Genomic DNA, 17,081 nt, shown 5'->3' on the forward strand with positions numbered 1-17,081 from the left:
AAGGGGGTTTCAATATTGTTGTCATTTTTATGGTTTCTTTAAAGGCCTTGGCTATTCCCAGAGGTTTTCCTTTCTTATCATTTTTTTTTCTTTATTTTTTTCTCATTTGAGTCTTAGCACCCATTTAAGTTATGATGCTTCCAACCTTGCATGGTTTGCAAGCTTGCCCAGAAATAAGACCACTGTTGAACTACCACAAAGTGTAAATGAATATTTTAATGCCACAGTCTTTCCTGTTGCCTACGGAGTCTCTGGTGAAATGAATCAGGATTCGAGCTCTAGGACAGGATGGAAAATGAAAGCATGTTGTTTGCCAGGACACTGTGGGTTTATATTGATGTGTAACAAGTTGATTTGGAACACTGGAATTCATTCTGTTCTGTTTTTGTTTTTGTTTTTGTTTTTTTGTAAAGGCAATTAACTAGTCCCAGGAAGGATCCTTCAGTTATATAAAAGTTTGTTTTATAAAAAAAAAAAAAAAAAAAGAATATTGAAGTTTCTAGGGTGGACTTCATTCCTGGGAGAATAGCATACATACAAGTTCAGAGAAAAAAAGACAGAATATATGGACAGGGAAATGGGTGATAGAGCAGATTAAAAGATTTGTGGCAGAGAAGAGTAGGTGATAGGCTGGAAAGTATTAATAGAAAGAGAAATGACATTCAGGTTTATTTCTTCTTTATTGTGGTTGTGTTTATAATACATAGAAAAATTAGTGAGAATCATATAGTTTCATTTTATAGCAAAGCAAATTAAATGGAGATTAGTGCTCATTAAACTATTGACTTTAACAGAAGGTAGACATGTGATGTGCTCTAAATGATATATTTATTTCTGGTTATACTGACCATTCTACGAAGTTTGTGCCAGATTTTAAATTTTCTATACAGGGATCCCTGGGTGGCACAGCGGTTTGGCGCCTGCCTTTGGCCCAGGGCGCGATCCGGGAGACCCTGGATCGAATCCCACGTTGGGCTCCCGGTGCATGGAGCCTGCTTCTCCCTCTGCCTGTGTCTCTGCCTCTCTCTCTCTCTCTCTCTCTCTGTGTGTGACTATCATAAATAAATAAAAATTAAAAAAAATAAAAAAAAATTTTATATACAAATGCATATCATGACAAGCAGAAACAAACAAACAAAAAAAAAGTATTACAAATTTAAATATTTCATCTCAATCTTGAGTAGTCTGTAAAAAAAAATCACCCTTATCTAAAAAGCTTAAACCAAGACTAACTTTAGAAAACCCATGATAAACAAGAGTATTGTTATAAACCAACAAGTATAAATGATACTTAAGATTCCTAGAGGCAGAATGCTCTAAAGGCCTGTGCTACTATAGAAAAGGCAAAAATCTGATATAAGACTTAGTTCAGGGGCACCTGAACCCACTCTTGGTTTTAGGATAGGTCATGATGTCATGGGTCCTTATATTAACTCTATGGCTCTGTACTCCGTGGGGAATCCCCTTGAGTATTCTCTCCCCCTGTCCCTCCCATCAGGGGCATGCTCTTTCTCTCTTAAATAAATAAATAAATAAATCTTAAAAAAAAAAGACTTAGTTCAAATTTAAGGGTCCCCACTGAGGAGCCTTTAATTTCACTGAGCCTGGGTTTTCTCATTTCTAAAATGTGGGAATCATAATGCCTGCCTCACATGGTTGGTGGGGATTTGATGACAAACCTAGTACTGGCACCCTGTCTAACACTGAGCAGGCACTCAATATATCCTTTATTTCCTCTCCTCTATGAGTTTACAATAGATATATGTCACAGAATTTTTTTCAATTTTAAAATCAGTGTTTTTAAATCAGTTTTATTGATGTATAATTAACATACAATAAACTACACATATTTATAGTGTACAAGTTGATAAACCTTAACGTATGTATAACTCAGGTCACCCTCATATAACCAAGATAATGACCATAGCCATCCCAAAGGTTTCCTCACACCCCTTGGTAATTTCTTCTTCAATACTGTCATCCTCATATACTAGTGATACTGCTTCTGTCATAGCAGCTAGCTTGCATTTTCTAGAATTTTACAAATATGAACTTATTCAATATGTGCTCTTTTTTTTATCTGTTTTTTGTTGCTCAGCCTGATTATTTTGAGATTCTCCTTCATCGCTACATGCATTGATAGTTTATTCCTTTTTATTGCTGAGAGCATGCTATTATTGTATGTCTATCATACATATTTACAGGTTTTTTTTTTTAAAGATTTACTTATTTATTCACGAGAGACACAGAGAGAAGCAGAGACATAGGCAAAGGGAGAAGCAGGCTCCTTGCAGGGACACCCTCAAGGACACCCTGTAAGGAGCCTGCTGTGAGACTCAATCATGGATCCCAGGATTACGCCCTGAGCTGAAGACAGACGCTCAACCGCTGAGCCACCCAGGCGTCCCATATTTACTGTTTTAAGTAGACTTCAAATTGCCAGGATTTCAGGTTAGATAACACAGTTTTAATGTATAAAACTGGTAATTTTAGTTTGGTGCAAAAAAGATATTGCTGCTTTTGTTTGCCTTTTTTTTTTTTTTTGGTTGATTCTATGTGATGCTTTAGAAATCTAGAAAAAGTAAACATGTTAATGATTTTCATTTTTAAATTAGGAATAATAAATGCTCTATTGAAGAAATAAGCATGGGTTATTTTTAAAATAAAAGTGATACATTGTCAATATTAAAAATTTAAGAAATACAGGAAAGCACAAAGAAGGAATTACAGTATCACCCTAATCCTATGACCCAGAAACAACTTCATTAATAATGTTGACCTTCATCCCATAAATCTCTTAACAGATAAATAGATAGGAAAAAAATAATTTTATAAAAACACATTTGGGATGTCTACGTTCAGCTGAGATAGAATAATGGAAGCTGGATATACCCTCCCACTTTAAATAACAAAAACAAAAACAAAATCCCAGACGAAATATCTGAAAGAGTGGTTTTCAGACATTGGACATCTGGCAGTACAGGACAGTGAACCCTAGAAAAGGGGAAGTCAACAAGTTGAGCCTGACAGCTGTTCCAGCTTACTTCCTGAGGAAGCTTTCTAGGCTGCAGTACAGGGAGGGGGAACCAAGGCAGAGCCTGATGGTCTCCCTGACTTGAGGAGACAGGGTTGGCCACAGGAAGGCCAGGGCAGCTAGAATCCAAGGGAGAGCACTGGAGGAAGAACTTCACAGAGAGGGAGAGCCCTGGGAGTAGGGGAGGGGGGGTCTGTAGAGGGTTTGCCAAGCCTTTAATATGCAGCTGAGTACTGATGAGTACCAGCCCATGCTGGTGAAGAAATTACCCAAGGCTAGGGAAAGAACCACCAGAAAGGATGAGAAGTAAAGTACCAGAGTTTACCCAGGGCTAAGAATAGTTTGTGTTCTTGTCACTCACAATTAAAAAAAAAAAAATCTTGCAATTCATGGGACATTGGGTAGTGTACTCAAAGGAAATTGCTTAAATAATTGGGGAAAAAAATGAGCCCTAGAATAAAGGCTGCTCTGATTTCATGTAAGAAAGCTTAAAAGCAAGTTTTGGAAGGATTAAATAATTTCCAACCAAACTAACCACATCCCAGAACAAAGTTAGAGAACATTTATAAGAATATAAAAATATTCAGCACTCAACAAGAAAAAAACTGACAAAGACTCACATTCAATTAAAAAATGATCAAGAATGCAAAGAAGCAGGTAAATATGACCCATAATGAGGAGAAATATTAATTAATAGAACAGGCCCAGAAATGCCACAGATGATAGGATTCTTAGACACACACATTACAACATCTCTTATAATCACATTGCATATGTTCAAGAAGCTAGAAGATTAAGCTTGTTAAGTGGAGACATAAAAGATACAAAAAGATATCCAAAATGAGCTTCTAGTAATGAATGAAGTAAAAAAAATGCACTGCATGAGACTAATAACAGTCGAGACCCTACAGAGGAAAAGATCACTGGGTGAAACTGAAGACATACAAATTATCCAAAAAGAAACACACAGAGAAAAGAGTTGGGGAGGGGGAGAAAAAGCAGATCTTCCCAAAGAAGATATCCAGATGGTAAATCAAGATATGAAAAGATGCTGTACATCACATGTCATCAGGAAAATGCAAGTGAAAATAGTGCTGAAATACCAGTACACCCCTACTGGAATGGTCAAAATCCAGAACACTGACACTGCAAACGGTGGTAAGGATGTGAAGCAACAGAAACTCTCACTCACTGCTGGGAATACAAAATGATACACCCACTTTAGAAGGCGGTTTGGAAGTTTCTTACAACATTAATCATGATTTTACCTTATCCAGCAATTGTGCTTCTTGGAATTTATCCAAAAGAGTTGAAAAATCATGGCACTCAAAACCTACACATGAATATTTAAAATATTTCTTGATAATGTTTATATTATTCATAATTATTATGATTTGTATTATACTTTATATTATTCATAATTATCAAAACTTAGAAACAACAAAGATGTTCTTCAGTAGATAGTAAAAATAGATTAATACATAAATAAATTGGCTACTAGGAGTTATGGGGGAAAGAGAGCTGAATAATCAGAGCACAGAGGATATTCAGGGCAGTGAAACTCTATGTGACTCTCTAATGGTAGATATGTGTCCTGGATTGGTCCAAACCCATGGAATGTACAACACTAGGCATGAACTATGGACTTTGGGTGATAACAATGTGTCAGTGTAGAGTCATCAGTTTTAATGATTGTACCACTTCAGTGGAGGATGTTGATAGTTGGAAAAATTGTTTGTATGTGTGGACAGAGGGGTATATGGGAACTCTCTCTGTATCTTATACTCAATTTCACTGTAAACCTAAAACTGCTCTAAAAATGACAATCTATTTTTAAAAAATCAGTTGGCTATGGGATAACTTAAAGCAGTCACATTCACAGGTAATTAGAAGTTTCAAAAGAGAAAGGAAACAGAAAAAAAATATTTGAAGGAATCATGGCCTAATTCCCCTAAATTTGACAAAAAACTTTCAACCAACAGAACCAGGATCTTCAATGAACTCCAAGCACAAGAAATTTGAAAACTACACTGAGGTACATCATAATGAAATTACTTGAAACAAATGCTAAAGAGGTCATCTTAAAAGCTGCCAGAGGTTAAAAACAAAAACAAAAACAAACAACCACATTCCATACAGAGGAACAAAGTTAAGAATGACTTTAGATTTCTGTTTGGAAACAATGCAAGCCAGAGAGCACTGTTTAAGTACTGAAAGAAAAGCTGTCAAATTAGAATTCTAGACCCAGAAAAAAATATCTTTCAAATAAAGGTAAAATAATGACTGTGTTATGCATAAAAAAAATCGAAGTATTCATCACCAGCAGATCCACACTACAAGAAATATTAAAGAAAGTCCATCAGGATAAAAGAAAATGATCCTGAATGGAAATCTAGATCTATGCAAAGGAATGAAGAGTACTCGAAAAGATAAATATGTGGGTAAATGGGAAAAAATGTTTTTGATCTCTTTAAAAACAATTGAGTGTGTAAAGCAAATATGTATTTGCAACAATGTATTTGGAGGTTTGTAACAGATACAGAGGTAAAACATATGACAATAATAGTTCAAAAAGAGAGCAACAATGGAAGTATAGTCTTGTAGGTTTTATGTACTACTTAAAGTGATAAGATATTTCTTGAAGTAGACTGGTCAAAGATGAAAACTGTAAACTTTTAAGCAAGAACTCAGAGTGCAATCAGGATGACAACAATAACAACAACAAATCCCAAGGAGTTATAGTTTATAAACCAACAAAGGAGATAAAATGGCACCATAGAAATATTTAAGTAACACAAAAGAAGGCAGACCAAGAGGCAAAGGCAATTCAATAAAGAAAAGATAGTCTCTTCAGCGAATGGTATTGAGACATTAGATGTCCATATGCAAAAAAATGAATCTTTGTACCTCTCCCCACATACAAAAATTATCTCAGAAGGGATCACAGACAAATGGAAAATACAAAACTATAAAACTCATAGAATAAAACACAGGAGGTATCTTTATTACCTTAGTTTAGGCAAAGATTTATTAGATATGACACCAAAAGTAATCCATAGAAGAAAATTGATAAATTGTATATTTTCAGTATTAAGAACTTCTGCACTTCAGAAGACTCACTAAAAGAATGAAAAGGAGAACCATAGACTGGAAGAAAAATTTCAAGAATCATTTATCTGATTAAGGACTTGTATCTATAATATATAAAGAACTCCAAAAATGCAATAGTAAGAATACAAGTAACCATTTAAAAATGGACAAATAATTTGACAGACACTTCATCAAAGTATAAAGATGGCAAATAAGCAGGTGGAAAAGAGAGACACTACATCATTAGTTATTAGGGAAATGCAAATTAAAACCACAAACATTTAAAATTAAAGAGACTGACCCTCCCATGTGTTGGCAAGGATGTCTAGTAACTGGAGCTCTTCTGTACTGCTAGTGGGAATGTAAAATTGTACAACACTTTGGAAAATAGGCTGGCAGTTCTTAAAAAGTTAAATATATACCTATCATGTGATTCCACTTCCATGAGAAAAAGAAGAAAATATCAATAAGAAGAATTATAAATGAATATTCATAGCAGATTTTTTGTAGTAGGCAAAAACTGGAAACTACCTAAGTGTCCATCATAGACAAATGGATAAACAAATCATGATTTCTCTATATTATGGGATGAATCCTCAACAATAAAAATAGACAAACTCTTGATTCATAAAACAACATGGATGAGCCTCAAATGCATATGCTAAATGAAAGAAATCAGAAAAAATAGATACCACATGATTCCATTTATATAAAATTCTTAAGAATACAGACTAATATACAACAAGAGAAGGCAGATCATAGGTTGTCTGGGGACTGGAGGTAGGGGTAAGAAGGGATGTGAGAAGTGATTACAAAGGGTGCAAGGGAAGTTTTGGAAGATATGTTAATTATTTAATTGTGATGATGGCCTCATGGGTATATGCATAAGTAAAAATTTACTACATTATACACTAAATATACATCTGTGCAGTTTATTGTATGTCACTTAAACCTGAACAAAACTGAAAAATTAAAATGAAAATGTCATGAGATTAAAAAAATCATCATCATAATAATAAATATGTTGTGTAGGTTGTTCCTTGCTCAGAGGAGCCCTTCCAAGGGAGTGAAGAGGTTCTGAAATCCTGGGGTCATTTATCAGGAGGTAGATGGGCCTTTTGTAATTCAGCCAGCCAGAGGAATTCTCTGCATATGTGTAATTAATTCTTTTCAATAGATGCTGCCTTTTTCTAATTCACAGAAAAGTTGTTTGTGTAAGCAGTGGCCTTGCCAAATCTGCATGTGATCATCATCATAATTTTTTATATTTCAATTTTATTTGATGGTGAGAAAAAGAATCCAGTGGGACTAACAGAGTTGTGAACTTAAAAATTTTTGTACACATGAGAAAGTAGGTCATAAAGATTCCTAAGTTAACAGAAATTATGAAAGCCATAAGCTATCGAGTTTGTTATGATTTTGTAAACTACATATTTCAACTTTACATACTATCTGTTAACTATTGTTATAAAAGATAAGGAAATCAGCACATTTAAACCTCACCTGAGGGCACCTGGGTGGCTCATGGTCGAGCGTCTACCTTTGGCTCAGGTTGTGATCCCGGAGTCCTGGGATCGAGTCCCACATCGGGCTCCCTGAAAGGAGCCTGCTTCTCCCTCTGCCTATGTCTCTGCCTTTCTCTGTGTCTCTCATGAATAAATAAATAAAATCTTGTAAATAAATAAATAAAATAAGCCTCATCTGATATGCCATTCCCCATACTTTTTGAACTCTGTTTTTATATTATTTTGACATTGTCAGAATAAAAACCTAACTGTATGAATTATAAAACTAAAATTATGTAAGACTGTGTAAATACCTTGATTTTGTATTTAAATGGATTTAGTGTTCACTACCTGTCCTTGTCTTATGGTTTCTCCATCTCTGATAATTTTTCACTTTTATCTTCCTCTTGGTAGTCTTTGTTAACAATTTGTATTTTTCAAGGAGGCACATTGGATGTTACTTGAACTCTTGCAATCCTCTCTGTCATTTTTATATTTATAGAACAAGTTTATCAGGCATATGCTTTTGGGGTCACGTTTTACTTTCCTAACACCTTTGTAAACAAATGTCCACTGCTTTCTGTCTTGAGTGTTTCCAACCAGATGCCTAGATAATTTATTTAAGGGACAATACCAGTCAGTTCACTGACACTTGACATTGCAGATTTTCCAGAGAAGAATTTGTCCTATTAAGCAACAAACTAAGTTGTTCTTTTATTTAAGAAAACTTTTCTGCTACTGTTTGAATACTCTTTATGTCCTTGTTGTTCTCTCCTCCAGAACACCAATTCTACGTATGTTAGACTTTTCTGTTTCTTTCATATTTATCCCCATACTCTTTACACAGTCATTTGCCACCTCATTAGATTCTTCAAACCTAAGTATGGGCTGTGTTTTCTGTTTAAACTTACCTTTTAGTTTTGTGACTACAGATATAATTTTCATATCTGCAGCATTATTCTGTTTCTCTTCTAATTTCAATCTTAGACCTTGCTACCTTTTAAGTAGTTTTAAAATACGTTGTTTTTTTTAATAAAATAATTTTTATTGGTGTTCAATTTACCAACATATAGAATAACACCCAGTGCTCATCCCATCAAGTGTCCCCCTCAGTGCCCGTCACCCACTCACCCCCACCCCCCACCCTCCTCCCCTTCCACCACCCCTAGTTCATTTCCCAGAGTTAGGAGTCTTTATGTTCTGTCTCCCTTTCTGATATTTCCCACACATTTCTTCTCCCTTCCCCTATATTCCCTTTCACTATTATTTATATTCCCCAAATGAATGAGAACGTACAATGTTTGTCCTTCTCCGATTGACTTACTTCACTCAGCATAATACCCTCCAGTTCCAACCACTTTGAAGCAAATGGTGGGTATTTGTCATTTCTAATGGCTGAGTAATATTCCATTGTATACATAAACCACATCTTCTTTATCCATTCATCTTTCGATGGACACCGAGGCTCCTTCCACAGTTTTATTTTTTTTTTAATTTTTTTAAAATTTTTATTTATTTATGATAGTCACAGAGAGAGAGAGAGGCAGAGACACAGGCAGAGGGAGAAGCAGGCTCCATGCACCGGGAGCCCGACGTGGGATTCGATCCCGGGTCTCCAGGATCGCGCCCTGGGCCAAAGGCAGGCACCAAACCGCTGCGCCACCCAGGGATCCCCTTCCACAGTTTTAATAGGTATATTTTTTTAGCTTAAAAACTTTTGAAGAGAATCATGTGGTCTATAATTTTTTTTTAAGAGATAGAGAACTATCATTGTGAATTTGTATTGAGTTCTTTGTGAATTTATCTGGAGATGCATGTTTGCTTGTGTTCTCACACTCCTCCAAAACCCACCCACTCACACACACATAATTTTTTTCTCAATTTCCTTTTATATGTCCCTCAGTGGTTCTTCTGTGATTGTTACTCAATTTGAATATTATGTACTGATTTCAAAGAATAATATGAACCTAGACTGAAGTGAAGGATGAATTGACAACTTGACGCTGCTGTCTTATTATAAATACTCTGTTACTAAATCTGTTAATTTTTTTTTCCCCCTGGTAGAAAGTATCCTCTTATTTTTTGGATATCCTTAGCAAACTTCTTCAGTGAAGGGCCTGATAGTAAATATTTTAGGCTTTGCAGGCCATATAGTCTCTCTTTCTCAACTATCCAATTTGGCTGTTGTAGCCTGTTATGGACTGAATTGTGTCTCCTTCAAGTTCATAGGTTGAAGCCCTAATGCCTAATGTGACTGTATTTGAAGATAGGGCCTTTAGGGAGACAATTAAGGTTAAATGAAGTCATAAAGATGAGGCCCTAATCTAATAGGACTGGTGTCCTTAAAAGAAGAGGAAAAAGACACCAAGGATGTGCATGCACAGGGAAGATTATGAGGATACAGTGAGAAGATGGTCTGTGAGTCAAGGAGAGAGGCCTTAGGAGAATCCAACTCTGGCAGGACCTTGATCTTAAATGTCAGCCTTAAAAAGAGATGTGAGAAAACAAATTTCTGTTGTTTAAGGTACCCAATCTGTGATATATGTCATGGAAGCTCTAGTAGACTAATAAAGAGCCCAAATGCAGCCAGAGAAAAGATAAAACAGATTAACATGTTTGTGTTCCAATAAAACTTTATACATAGATGCTGAAATTTGAATTTCATATAATTTTCTTGTGTCACAGAATATTAATCTTTTTTATTTGATTTTTTTAAGCCACTTACAAATGTAAAAACCATTCTCAGCTCATGGTAGAACAAAAACAGACAATGACTAGATTTGACCAGCACGTAGTAGTTGCAGTCCTTATGCTAATGGGAAGACTGATTCAGAGGGAAGCCTAGTGAGTCACAAGCCTTTGTGTTCACATATGATAATTGGTTATTCCCTTCTGTTTTTCACCCTTACTCACTTCTGAGTGTAGAAGGTAATATGACAGGTTAGCCTGGGTTGGTGAGCCCACCTCTCCTGTGTTCCATGACAGGGCACTGCTCACAAGAGCACTCCCTGCTTCTCTCAAATTCTCCTAGTACTGGTTGTTCTGATCAAAGGATAATTGGCTAGACCTTCCACTATTGTGACATTTATTTTCAGAGACGTCTGAAACCTCTTCAGAGTCTGAGGTTTTGGGCTGCTCTCAGCACCCTTGTTTTGGCAGAGCTTTCCACTGTAATTGCCTTCTGTGTTACATAGTCTGTGGTTTAGGCTTATGGCCATTTTCTTGTTTTATTGGTGGTGGAGGTTTTTTTTTTTTTTTTTTTTTTTTTTTTTTCTGTTTTCCATTATGCCTTTGGCCTTTGAGGGACTGAGTAGAGTAAAAAATCCTTTACACATACATCTTTGAATGGAAGTCAACCAAATGCTTCTGGACAATTGGAAATGCTATCTTTTGTTCTCTCTCTTCCCAGAGCATAGCCCAGGGCTTGATCCAGGGTAAATATCTGCTGAATCACAAATCTCAGTTTTCCCTGTCCTGTGAAACATTTCCCCAAATCTTCTGTCTACACTGGGACTATTCTTATGCATGCCACCATCATCTCTTCCTTGGGGATTGTATCAGTCTCCAAACTGGCCTCTCCCATCAATTCATCCCTCACTTTTCAGCAGGTGATGTTATTTTTTTAAATTTTTTATTTATTTATGATAGTCACAGAGAGAGAGAGAGAGAGAGGCAGAGACATAGGCAGAGGGAGAAGCAGGCTCCATGCACCGGGAGCCTGATGTGGGATTCGATCCCGGGTCTCCAGGATCGCGCCCTGGGCCAAAGGCAGGCACCAAACCGCTGCGCCACCCAGGGATCCCAGGTGATGTTATTATATCTCAGATCTGGGCATGCTGCTCAAAGAGGTGCTCCTTATGCTTAGGTTAAGGTTCAGAACCAGGCATATAGGAGGCATTCAATAAATATATGTTAAATCAAAGACGGTAAGAATCAGGAGCCTCAGGTCATTGAGTTGTAGTATCCTCTTTGGCAGTTTATTAATCTTTCTTTGCATCAGCTTTTCTGTTTATAAATAAAACCTTATGCTTATGACCATAAAACAAGAACAAGATAGTAGATGAATGTTTTAGTGTATGTCTGCCAAGAGGCAGATACCAATAGGATTAGACATGCAAAAGATTTATTGAGAAAGGGAGCAGGGAAGGGTGGGAAGAGCCTCTATATAATATTGGGGGTCTGACACCTGTGGGAGGAGACAGGGAAGGAGGAGATACAGTGCAGTTCCAAGAAAGGTTTGGTCAGACCAATGGGAAATCCTTTAGCAAAGTCATCCACAGAAAGTATCCTGCTTCTGCCTAGCAAGGGTCTGTATCAACAGCCCTACCAACTTTATTCACTGGCTGAGAACCAGCTTTTGGGACATACAGCCTCAGCACTAAATGGGTGGTGTTTCCAGGGGGACAGTAGCTCCCCAAGCAGAAGATCAGAGTAGTGTGTTTTTATAACTACCGCAAGTAGAAACACCCTTGAGTTAGGAGAGGAGACATTAATTAAACACAAGAAAGCAAAGCATCTTTCCATTATTCAAGGACACTGTTCAACTTGTGAGTTTCATAGCATAAACCCATCAGTCTTGCCTTTTAGGTTTCTTCTTCCTGCTATGTTCCTTTTATCCTTTTCACTATTCATCAAATACCTTTGCCAGGGTTGCAGGAACAGAGAAGCAAGAATTCAGGCCATCTTTTCAACAAACAGCAAGACCAAACTCCCACCTTCTCTACTTTTAATTTTTTTAGCCCCTTCCTTCCTTCCTTCCTTCCTTCCTTCCTTCCTTCCTTCCTTCCTTCCTTCCTTCCTTCCTTTCTTCCTTCCTTCCTTCCTTCTTTCCTTCCTTCTTCCTCCCTCCCACCTTCCCTCCCTCCCTCCCTCCCTCCCTTCTTTCCTCCCTTCTTTCTTTCTTTTAATGGTAGCATGCAGCAAAGTATTTATATAAGTGTTTTTGTCTAAAGATGGTGTTAAGTTATATTTTGGTAGATAACAGTTTTAAAGTCTCTGACCTCCATTAACACAAAAGTAATGATATTGTATTGTTATCTTCTGTTTCATATTATATTGGCATTGTATTAAACTATTGCCTTTTCTGTGGCTTTCAAATTCAAAATGAAAAGGTGCTCCAGGAAAGCCAACATCATCAGTCTTTCTTCCATACCCAGAAGAAAACACGTTCTTAAGAGTCATTTTTATTTTTTAAAGCACTTAGGATTTATTCAGGAAGTTACTTGAGCTGGGGCCAGACGGAAGATCACACCTGACATTTTCCAGGGCTGTGTGTCCAGAACGTGGTGACCCAATTCTTCTCTATTGGCCTATATTAAGCTGAACATGTCAGGACCTAAGTCATCAGGCTTAGGTTAGATGTTTTGTTTTTTAAGCCAAAAACCATTCTTATAAAGAAAATGCATTAAATAAAATATGCCACTATAATTTTAAATAATCTTAAAAGGTGGCAGTACTGGTCTATAAAAATAAGCTTGAAAGCCAAAGCAAATAGGCCCATAAAGCAGTCAAACCCCAGGGTTGTCCAAGGAGGCTGACCATGTGGTAACAGCCAAATCAAACTCGATTTTGATTTCTTATTTATGCACACCTAAAAGTAAGATGGGGCTAGGATTACTAACGGACAGAATTAAGGTGTGATGCAGTAACTTCTTTTCCATAAATTCTTTAATGGTGGGAAATATTTTTAAAGTTAGAGATGAAACTGAATATAATAGTTGGACAGAAAGATATTTTCATGTAGATACACATAAGTGTTCCATGTTACTTGTTTATTTTGAATGCATAGATTAAGCCCATTATGTGCTAAATCTGGTCCTAGATACTATGGATGAGAGATGGTATACAATTTTTTAATTTAATATTTACATTCCTATGAAATCTATTTTACATGTAAGGAAACTATGTCTCAAACAAGTGGGAAAATTTGCCTAAGCCCATGTAATTAGCAACAGTTGGATTCAAGTCTCAAATCCAATGTATCTAACTCATAAACCCAGCCCATTTTTTTTTTTTTTTTTTTAGAAAGATACCACTGGTGGGGAAGGGGGAAGGAGCAGAGGGAAGGAGTCCAAAACAGGCTCCATGCAGAGCACAGAGCCAGATGTTGGGCTTGATTCCATGACTTCAAGATCATGACCTGATCCAAAATCAGGAGTCAGATACCCAGTGAACTGAGCCACCCAGGTGCCCCTACACTCAGGTCTTTCTAATACATCATAATGCCTTAAAAGAAATAGAGAAAGACAGATCTTAATTTTCCAGTACTCACAATTTGCTCATCTTCATCAGTGTTAAGGTTGCCCAAGGAAAAACCTGAAAACCATCCAAGATGCCCCTCTCTCTCCCTACTCTCAATCTCCTCCTATGATTCATAACTACCACATCTTCACACATAGTCTAGTTCAGGTCCTTTTGTTTCACCTGGTCCTGATCTACTACAATCCCCTGACTGATGCCCATCTTTTCTTCCCCTAGCCCATCATTTCATGCTTCTAGATTTACCATTTTATAGTCAACTCTTTTGGAGTCCTTATTACCCATAGAGGTCATTCTCAACTCCTTACTGTAGTATACAAACTCTTTTATTTTCTAGCCTTTTCATAGTTTTCTAATCCCATCACTTTACACTCTTTCCCATAACTGATTTACAGCAGTATCAGAGAACTTGCATTTCTCTGAAAACTTATGCTCTCCTCTGCCCCCTTTCCATTGTATATATTTTTCCTTTTCTCTGGAATTCCTCTCTCCCTCTTATTTTCCCAGTAAGATTATTCTTTAAGAGGCATCTTAAATATCACTCTCTATATGAACCTCCCTTGATTCTCTTCATGAAGTCCACTGTGCCTTTCTCTGTGCAACCATTATGCCTTGCATGCAACTCTATTGATGTGCTTATTCCACAGGACAGCAGCCTTGTCATTATGACTGACTTAGCCAAGTTGGTTAATTCTGTATTCTAACAAATTCTTCACAGAATAGCTAGCTAATTGGTTGACATGTGTATGTCTTATATCTTCTTCTAGGTTATCAACCTGCAGTCTTCTACTCACCCACAAATTGTCCTAAGATGAATCAGCTTTCTGGTAAAGCTAAATAGCTGGGCCAACACATTAAAGTATTTCTCACTGGACCTATATTACTTGGCTAGGAAATATGTGTTTAAATCATGAAACCAAACATTTTTTGTGATTATTAAATAATTCCAAACTAAATAAGGAGAAAAGAATTGGTTTTGAGTTAATTAACTCATATTCCCATTTCTCAATTTCTAACAGATTAATTCATGGTTTTGCATTCAGAGTTTTGTTGTTTTACTTTGTCTCATAACATAATATTATTACTCATAGCGTAATATATTATTATCTGGTAAATGCATGTGTAAGTATAGTCATTAGTTTTCAGTTCTTCTAATAAAATTTAGTGAAAATTCATATGATAGCATACTTTATAGTATTACATTGATGTTCCCAGATAAGTAGTGACATCTTCTAGAGGAGGGGGTCAGGAACTGGTGTGTTGGGGTCAATCCAGGGACAGTCCAAGCCCAATGTCCATGTTGGAACAGGACACTCAGTACAGGACCTAAGGGGAGGAACATAGGAAGTCTGAGCAAGCAGGACAAGAAGACCCATATTTTAGATTCATGATCCAGAGACAAGAAGAGCATCTGGAGGTCTCCATGCCAGTCTAGTTGTCCCTGTAGTCTCATGCTCAGCTGCTCCTTTCATACAGGCTCCTAGCAAAACCTGCCTTGAATTGAAGGATTGGTCAACTTTTGCTTAGTGAGACTGGTTATACACAAGATGGAACTTTTTAGATGCTTGTTTTTTTTGTTTTTTTTTTTTCAGTTCTGGAAAAATTACTTCAAATATTTATCCAGATGCAAAATTCCTTGGATCATTGTTTAAAATGAACTTTATTAACTAAACTGGATCCAGGAAAATTCTATAATCAGTTTTGTTATTAAGAAACTTAATTTTTTTATTTGATGCATTCCTTTCTTCCTTCATTTATTCACTTCTGGGACTTGGTCCAAATCTTATATAAAACATACACAGAAAGAGAGAAAACAAGTGGCCTCTTTATATAAACTAATCAAGAAGGAAATGAAGCCACCCAAATGTGGCCTATGCCATCTGTGGTCTGTGATAAATAGCAAAACTGCAGTCATGCTTTTTCTTTAAATGTTAACTGTAAAATATAAAATCCTTTTTATTAACACCAGATGTCAAGAATGCTTATTAAAATGCCATGGTTTATTAAATAACATCATTTTAGACTCACTGAGCTAGTAAAGACTATTTTTTTGCATTTAGATTAAACATCTGAAATTATGTATTACTTACTAGATCTATGAAAATACGTGAATACTAATATATATACATCAAAATTTAAATTTAGAAGTACAAAGATTTATACATCATGAGTTGAACCAAAGTATTTTTAAATCTGCAAAAGTAGATTTTTCACTTGACTGTTCATTTAAGACATTGAGATTTTTGTATGCACTGAAATAAGTGTTACTTTATGTATCTCAAGTCTAGAGGAAATCAAGGAAGATCAAATAAAATAAAGAGTCGACCTAAAATTGTGTATTCTTTCTATCCCTTTTAGCAGTCTTTTCTTTGACTTTCATTGCATAGGTAATTGTGAGGAAATCTATTAACTTCTGTTTCTCCACATACCTTACCAACTAAGAGTTACTTCAGCCTTTTCTCAACCTGAGTCAGAGAGGAAATAGCTTTGAGAATTAGGTAGGAACCAACATATAGAATTTTTGCAATAAAAACTTTTGGAAAGTTTTCTGCAAGGCCATGCTTAGAATAATTTGAATTCAAATTTAAAGTCAGTATTGAGAGTTAGCGTGGTGATTAAGGAACATTATGTTTTCATTTTTTTCTTCATGAACTGATACTTGAGTTGGACCTCTCTCTAAGCAGGGTTCTTTAAAAATGACTCTAGAATTGCACATTTTAGTGCTTTTCATGTTTTCTTTAGTGCTTTACATAGTTTGTACATGGCCTATTAGGTAGCTAAGAAGATTAGGAAAAGTTTTTTTGAGATATAAAATCACCTACATCAGTGTCAGTCAGCCTTAAATTATTTAGGCCAAAGTCAGTATGTGTAATACTCACACCTCTTATATGTGTCCAAAGAAACCAACTTTCTAGTGGTGATCTGGTGATTAATCTTATTTTTCATTGCTACTTAGACATTTTTCTGTAATGTTTAAATCAGGGTCACCTCTGAATATAATTTATTGAGTTTGAAACCAGCAGGTGTATTCTGGACAAAGTAAAGAGCAAACAGTAAAATGGCTTACATGTTTACCCAAAAGTTTATTTACTTTGGTATTTTATCTGCTGCTTTGGGTTTTAAAGGTTTACTATGAGGGCAGTAGGAACAAATGGGCCCTTTGTGTTTCAGGAGGAGCAGGTGTTGAAATAGCT

At 36.2% G+C, this 17,081-nt stretch overlaps 1 protein-coding gene across 13 annotated transcripts in view; it reads left to right on the top strand.

Annotated features, from left to right (window-relative positions):
- The window catches only part of STARD13 (StAR related lipid transfer domain containing 13), a 513,518-nt gene that overhangs the window by 182,888 nt on the left and 313,549 nt on the right, over positions 1–17,081 (top strand). The gene's annotated exons all lie outside the window — the stretch shown is intronic.

Source organism: Canis lupus, chromosome 24 (assembly GCF_048164855.1).
Source record: "Canis lupus baileyi chromosome 24, mCanLup2.hap1, whole genome shotgun sequence".
NCBI classification, from domain to species: domain Eukaryota; kingdom Metazoa; phylum Chordata; class Mammalia; order Carnivora; family Canidae; genus Canis; species Canis lupus.